Source organism: Lactuca serriola, chromosome 5, assembly GCF_051521515.1.
Source record: "Lactuca serriola cultivar US96UC23 chromosome 5, Lser_US96UC23_V15, whole genome shotgun sequence".
Lineage (NCBI taxonomy): Eukaryota > Viridiplantae > Streptophyta > Magnoliopsida > Asterales > Asteraceae > Lactuca > Lactuca serriola.
This window is the reverse complement of record NC_136412.1, coordinates 302,089,667-302,098,190: the sequence shown is the minus strand read 5'-3', so window position 1 is coordinate 302,098,190 and position 8,524 is coordinate 302,089,667.

Genomic DNA, 8,524 nt, shown 5'->3' with positions numbered 1-8,524 from the left:
AAAAGCACCACTGGCGGCTGTCAATTCCTTGACGGGAAGTTGGTTAGCTGGCAATCAAAGAAACAAACGTGCGTGTCGTTGTCTACAGCCGAAGCTGAATACATAGCCGCTGCATCTTGCACCTCCCAAGTGATTTGGATCCAGAGTCAACTTCACGACTATGGACTCAATATGAAGAAGATCCCACTATATTGTGACTCTGAAAGTGCAATTAGGATCTGTCATAACCCAGTGCAACACTCTAAAACCAAACACATAGCACTGGGGTATCACTTCATCAAAGATCATGTTGAAGATGGAAACGTTGAAGTACACTTTGTTCGAACCACTGATCAATTGGCTGACGTCTTTACCAAAGCTCTTCCTGAAGCATCATTCAACAAAATTTTACAAGGGCTAGGTATGATGGAATCAGAGTCAGTACCTCAAACTACCTCTCAACCTCAAACGTAAGAAGCGAAATTGACCGAACGTTCAGGTTCAGTTAAATCATCTGACTCGCTCATCACTACAAAGGTAGATTTCTTGGTTGTAAATTTCTTGTACAAAGTTGTTTATCCTATTGTCAAAAGTATTTTCTTATTGCAAGCCTAAATTCCTTGGTTTTCTAAAAATTTCCAAAACCGAAACCTACCGAAGGTTCGGGTTCGGTTTCTCAAAATTTTCCAAAACCGAAACCTACCGAAGGTTCGGGTTCGGTTTTTCAAAATTTTCTTCAACCGAAACCAACCGAATGCTCGGGTTCGGTTTTTCAAAATTTTCTTAAACCGAAACCAACCGAACGCTCGGGTTCGGTTTTTCAAAACTTTTCTCAACCGAAACCAACCGAACGTTCGGGTTCGGTTACCAACTTTTCCAAAGTTTTTTTTAATCTTTCTAAGTTTTTTTCTTACTTCTGTTTTTTTATTTTCTTTTTTATTATTTTTTTTATTTTTTTTATATATATCAAAAACTCCAAAAAATATTCTTTATTTTCTTTGTGTGTTCGTTCGTCTATGGGGATAAAAATTGTTGGATTAGTTAAGTGTCCCTAGAAGCATGCTGCTGTATGTGTCCCAAGCCTCATAAGATTTTGAATAATAGCCTTAATGACCTGGTATAAATAAACTTTGTCTTCCCAATTAGGCTACCACATTTATTCTAATCGTGAGCTACCTCACTCTCTTCTCATATGAGATAAGAGTTTTCTGCTTGGTCCTTATTTTTGCAGCTGAGGTACTTTAATTTCTTACACCATCTCCATTACATTCGTTTCATCAACGTAACCCTTGAGACTCTCAAACATTACCACTGAGGTTTATGGTTACACAACAACTGTGTTTATGATCTTAGTTTCGTGCCACTACGAGCTGAGTGAAACCCAAAATTCAACACCAAATCTGAATTGACGGTGAACAATTAATTTGCTCAAGTTTTCACCAAAGAATTGACGGATGTACCTTGATGAAATCTCAAATTTTATTTTGTGTGATTCCTATGAAATTGTTAAACCCCATAACATTTCTTCCCTTGGGATCCAGTTTTACATTTTTTTTTGTGTTGAGATTTCATATTTTCCAAGCCACGTTAAAATTAGTTCCTACCTACTTGTTCAACAGACTACACCGGTCTCACAAGTACTTTGTTCACTTTCTTTCTTATTTCAAGATTAGAATTGTTGCATCAAAGCGAAAGCCACCCTTAAGTAGCCTAATTAAAAGAAGCCTTTCAACATTTCTTAATAAGTGTTTGATCGTCATTCAACGGGAAACCAAATTAACACTTTCAGGTCTCTCTTGACCTTGAAGGAAGAGATTCGTGCCCGGGATCATTTGTTTCATGTCATTATTGACATCACATTTATTCCTAAAAAGAGTTGCTTTATTTCTTTTCTTTTTACACTCTTAGCACGAAAATCTTTGATTTTCCAAAATTCTGGTACTAATAATTACAGGCTGTTTTACTGAATTGGAGATTATTTACAAGTTGTGGTCAAAAATAATCCACGTGGGAGATTTATTCAAAAGATGCCATTTAACAGATAAGATGAAGGGTTGCTGACTCAGGCGCGAGTTAAACGGATTGAATTTCAAACGGCGGTAAAAAGGGACGCATGCTAATTTGAAACGCCCATTCTTTAACTGACGTTAAGGACGCGTGTGCAAAGATGAAGCGGTTCCTCTCTGGCACATAAAGGCGCGTGTGGATTTGAAACGGTTTCTTCAGAAACGACGCTTGTTGGGCGGTGTGTTACAAGGAATCTGACACTCTCTCTCCTACGTGATCATCGCATGCCTTAACTGTCACGCATCTGTGATTCCGGGAAACCCTTTCGTATTTCCATAGAAGATTTGAACAAATTTTTCTCTCTCCTTACATCTACTATAAAAGGCAGTCTCCACTCCCATTTACCTCTTTACTGCATCCGAATTCCCAAGAGAGCAAAATTTCCTTATACCCTTACTGTTCATCTTCTTCATCCCAACTTCAACAATGGCAGAATCATCATCTGTTCATGCTACCTCACACATCCTTCCCATTCGCCCTCAACAGTGTTTGGTGATCGATTTAACCCCTCAGGCGTATGATTCCTACATGTTTCCGATCATCGAGTGCCTGAAGTACTCACAAATCGCTCCTGCACTTTCTAGGGTTGAGTCTGTGCCCATGGAACTCCTCTCGCAAGTGTATGCGACTGCACATTACGATAAAGCAGTCGATAGGGTGTTCTTCGAGGTTTCTGATCACAAGACCTCGATTTCAAGGCAACGATTTGGTACACTGCTGGGGTTTGCTGCTGACCCTTCAATGATTAACCCGGAGACGATTCCGATTGGGCATCTTTACAACATGTTTTACAATATGGGGTACACGGAGGTGCTCACCTCCGTCGCGAAGTTTAAAAAATCCTGCTTGCCGCCACAGTGGAACGGCATGTTCACAGTCCTCTTCAAGGGCTTATCTGAACGGAGCTCAGGATCCGATGGTTCTAGTCGACTCTTCTTGTCGATAATGTATGGCGTCTACAACGGTGTCAATCTTGACTATGGGTTTGTTCTCTGGCAACAACTCATCCAGAGCCTCTCTTCTTCTTCACGACATTCTGAGGTGTCGTATGCCCGGTTCTGGACTCTCATCACAAAGTGGGCGATGGATAAGTTCGATGTCCCCACTGCTGTCGGTGCATCGATGTCTTCGATCGGTACTTTTCATACCACGAAGAGTATCGTCTCCGATGCATCAAAGTTCTCCTTCATTGGCTCTATTCCGGAGACCATGTACGGCGATGTTCCATCTGACAGCAGGATCATCCGGACTATCAAGGAGTTCAAGCAGTCTGGACCAAGGGAGCTCACACAGGAGATGCTCAAGTCTATACACGATGCTGACAAGCCTGTTAATAGGGGCAAAAAGGCGGATAAAGGGAAGCAAGTGACCAAAGCTGCTAAAGGTCCTTCTCCCAGGAAGAGGAAACCAACCAAAGCTGCACAATCCCCGCAGCCGAAGAGACGGAAGACTCAACCGAAGTGAAAGCTTGTCATCTCTTCGAGTGACTCAGAAGGCGAGAGTTCGGATTCGGACGACTCTCAACGAGGCGAAACCCCTCCAAGAGGCAACACCCCACCCCGATCTCCTACCCCAGACATGGAAATCCATATCTCACCCATTCCTTCACCCACTCAAACAATCCCTACTTCCATTCCCACCATAACCCCCACTACCACCATTCCTCCAACCTCTTTCCCTATACCACCACCCATTTTCACTGATACAACTACAACAGCCACCGCAAAGGTTACAACCAACGTATCTGATACGGGGGTTCATACCGATGCAACCGAACCACCACCTCAAACCGAAACTACCCATACTCAACAACCACCCGAACCTACCCCAACTCACACTCAACCTGAACCTACACATACCACCACACCCCCAGCTTCCCCACCCCCAACATCTCCAGATCATGCCTCTGATGGAGATAACCCTTTTCTTGGAGGGGAAAATATGACCTTCGATTCGGTCTACTTTAGTCCGTTTCAAGTTCAAAGCGACGACGAGGACGATGCTCCAGTAACAAAGAAGCATCTTAAGGAGCTAAACGAGAAGGTTGACTTGCTTCTTGCTTCATCCTCCAACACTCAGTCCTCTCTCTCTGAATCCGCTCTTCAGAAGATTGTTGATGCCTTCTCCAGGGCTCAACATGATTCCGTCGCCTCTGCCACTGCAGCAATAGACGCCTCCACAAAAGCATGTGAGGCAGCGACCGCAAAAGTCGATAAACTATTCTCTGAAGCCTCTTCCCTGTTAAAGTCCTTACAGGAGAGCGTTGATGCTACAAAGACAACTTTGGAACCAATCGTTTAACAATTGGCCAAGTTCGTCTCAACGGAGTTGCAGTTGTTCGCTACCCTTCGCCAATCCATCAGCGACGACAACTCGGCCCTTCGTGCCTCCATTGACGAGCGCCTCGCTAAACTTCAAGAGGATCTCGCTGCCGAAAACTCGTTAATGGACGTTCTTGCTAATAAAACCACTGCCCTCAAGGTCAAGAGCGCTCAGCTTTCAAACTCTCAGCAACAAATTGAAGCTCTTCGATCCGAACGGGAGGTTATCAAAACATGTGTTTCGGATGTACACTCTGCCCTATCCAACATCCTGGAAGCACACGATCCGATTCTCAATCATTCGGTGAGGCGAACCCTTGCTGAAAAACTTGCTCCTGCCCTGGACCTCCTCAGCAAAATAGAAGGGCTACCTAGTTTCGTGTCCACTCCGAAACAAGGGGGAGAAGTGAAGTCCGGATCGAACCCACCTCCTTCCTCAAAAGCTGCTCACACAACCGAACCACCTCCGACTGGTCAAACTTCGGGTTCGGGCGTGAAGGATAAAGGAAAGAAAATAGTTGAGGAAGAAGATGAAGATGATAAAGAAACCATTGCTGACTTGCTTAAACGCAAAAATAGTCGCAATGTTGAAAATGATAATATTCGTGTGGCGCGAGAAGCTGAAGAAGCCGAACGCAAGAAGAAAGAAGCCCACGATCTCCTCGAGAGCAGGAAGACTCTTTTCCCTGCTTGGACTCGGGAGAGAATGATAAAGGAGGCCATAGATACTCCTAGCATCCTATGGCTCGAACCGGTGATCTCCTTCGACTGCTACAATTCTGTCGATTCGCAGTTCGATATGCCCTTGACCCGAAAGGCGTTTATCTTCCACGCTTTCTCCAACATTTTTGAAGTCCCTCATCCTAATCCTGAGGTTGATAAGGAGTTAATCGATTTCTATCTGAAGGCCGCTCAACCACAGTACCAAACATGGAGCGCTCAGAAGATCGTTAATGTTCGGGTTTTAAAGTCGTATACCGAAGGGAGATTCATCAATGTTCGGTTCAGGGTGATTCAAGGGTCTGCAAGAACCGAACATCTTATATCCTTAGCAGATCTACCGAACCTCAACCCCCATGATTGGATTGTTCTGCATAACATCCTCTTAACGAATGAAGCTGAATATGGTCCGATTATAGACCATCTCAAAAGGATGTTAGTATGTTATATCATGGAGGTAGCCTTGATGGATCAGGAGGTAGCCACTGTCTTCAAGAAGAAACCGAAGATAGCTCCTGTTGGATCGGCCAGTGATCTCAATCAAATGAAGATGGGCAAGATTGACTCGAGGCGTAATTCGGTCATGTTCACTAGAGCAGAAGGACAGAAATATCTCTTTGCCTTAGCGGATAAACATCTTTATACCACTGCTTGTCTAGAGCATGTGCTGTCGATCATCCGTCGGTGTAAAGAGAATGCAGCGGACGATGTCAAATACTTCAACGATATGATCCAATGGTACATCAGATTCAGACAGACGATACTTGCTCTTATCTCTCGTCTGTTTCAGATTGTAAAGAAAAAGGTACCTGCCGCTGCTGCTGGCCCAAGTAACAAGTGAAGATATCGCTCCAATTGACGCAAAGGGGGAGATTGTTGGGTTGAAGATTTGTTTAAGTATTACGTCATTGGGCTCGGCTATTTGTCTAATTGTTTTGTACTGCGGTTTGGGCCTGTCCAACCGTGAGCTTGTTAGGTTTATTATATAAGTATATGCTTGCATGCATATTAGGTTAACGATCTAGAATACAATAGAGAGAATTACGATAGCTTTAATTTTCTTCATCGTTCCTGTAAACTTTCTAACCCTCAACAGTTGATGTTCTTGATCGAGCTCTTCTGAGGGTTGTTTTATAATCATTCGACACGTTTGATTCATTCTTGAGTTGTTCTTTATTTTTGCGTTCTTTCTGTTTAATCTTTATTTACCTGTTTAAGATCTAATCGATCTTCAAGATTAAGTTTTAATCTCAACAACCTCGATTCAGAAGCTACCAACTCATATCCAAGTCTTATTTCATGCCATAAGCCATAAAGGGAACTAGATCCCATGCATGGGCTTAATAGGACCATCAAAATCGAGGCTTTACTGCTCATGGGACATTTTTAGCTCTAAGGGTGGCAATCCCAAGCTTTGGGACGAAGTTACACCATAAAGGTCCAATATTTGGACCTAAAAAGATCCCAAAGCTCCCTACAACTAGATCTATGCTTCTACAAGGAAAGTTGTGAACTTTATACCTCCAAATAGTTGCAAAAGGTGATGCTATCTCAGATCTACAAGCTCCAGACACCAAGGATCCTTTTTTGCCAACCTCTTCTTTCTTCTTCTAAGCTTTTCTTTGCCAAACTAAGCTCCACAAGGCCAAACACACCCATCAATGGAGATGGAACGACTATCTAGGGTTTTTCTAAGGATAAGGGAAGCCGCTAGACATACCCATTTAGAAATGGAAGGAGATCATCATTGATTTCATTACAAAGTTTTCTAGGATGGTACGCGGGGTCGATTCGGTTTGGGTCATTGTTGACAGATTAACCAAGAGCGCCCACTTCATCTGTAACGCCTGTGTTTCTGGGCTTGCCATTTTTAGCAATGTAATAGTCTAGGTTAACCTTTGTAACCCGTTTTGAAATAATAGAAGTGTATTATTTAAGTATTATGTGTTTTGTGCTTAATTGCTTAATTATGTGGTTGGATTAATTAAGAATAAAAATAAGCGTCAAAATTTAAGTGTAAAATAAACTTGATATCTTTGGATAATGTTGTAGTAGTTGAAACGAGGTTTCCGAATATATAAAGAACGCCCAAATCTGACTTCATATGAGGAAGTTACGATTTTCTGAAGTTTCGACTTAGCGGTATGCAGCCTAAAATACTCGATTTGAGATGGAGCGGTTTTTAGCCGAAACAATCTAAACGAGAATCGAAGATCTCGTTGTTGGTATCGAAACGATGAAAAGTTAGGCAAGAACGGACGTCAAACGAAGAAGTTATGAATTTATAACAAAGTTTTTCTGTCCCGGCCTATTAAAAATAAATAATAAAAACAAAATCAAAATTAGCCGACAGAGTCCAAAAGAAGGTTGTGTAGCGTAGTCTCACCTACGCGTGGATATAAAGAACGTCGAAAACGGAGTTCGTATGAAGAAGATATGGATTTTCGAAGTTTATTAAATAATTAATAATTAAATTTAATTATTAAATCCGACATTATCCGAAGAGGAGTCATCGGACTCATCCGAAGTACGCCCAGCGTACTAGCATACGCCCCGCGTACATCGAAGCATGAAACGCCTCACACTCGAGTTCTTTGGATACGTAAGCAATGTCGATTCTGAGGTAGTACGCCCCGCGTACTCCGAGGCTCCAGCCTCCTATAAATAGGATGCGAGGGCAGCCGACTCCTTTGCTATTTTTCTCTCTTTTCTCTCCCGTTTTACCTCTTGCGTGCTAGAAATACCCCGAAGCCCCGGTATTATTCTCGAGCCCCGAAGCAAGTCCCGAGATCCCAAGAAGTGCGGTTCCCGAGCCGAAGCTCTACCCGCGAGAAGTTCGATTTTTGTGAAGATCTTCCAGATCTGCTGAAGAATACTACTTCTACAAGCCGTAGTGCTGTTTGATCGTCTTCTGATCAAGTGAGTGTATACTACCTTTCATAAACACGATAATAATACAAGTATGGTTTGGGTGTATTAAGTATAGTGTTGTTGATGTGTATAATTTTGTTGTTATATGTGTGAATGTATATTCATTCTCTTCTATCTCATAGATCTGATTTACTTTCTATGAAATACGTGTTATGTGGGTGTGCCTCATCTGTTATGTGGAATATGTATTTAATGAAAATGATATACAGGTTTTAAACTATGTATGAAAATATATATTTTTATCTACTAATATGTTGAGTAGAACATGGGTAGATAGTTGGTGTGTAATAAACAGATGAGAGGACTCGATGTTGTTGTTGTTGTTGATCTAGTTATTCAGCGGAGTATGGATAACGACCACAGACTCTTTCTAGACAGTCCAGTGGAACGCTAGCAGGTTCATAACCTGTAGGTGTTGTGAACGATGTGTTCACCGGTGTACTCTATCCCCCTCATGGGTGCCTTTAGGATATCTATTGTTGAGGAAACCCCTTAGCAGTAATGTC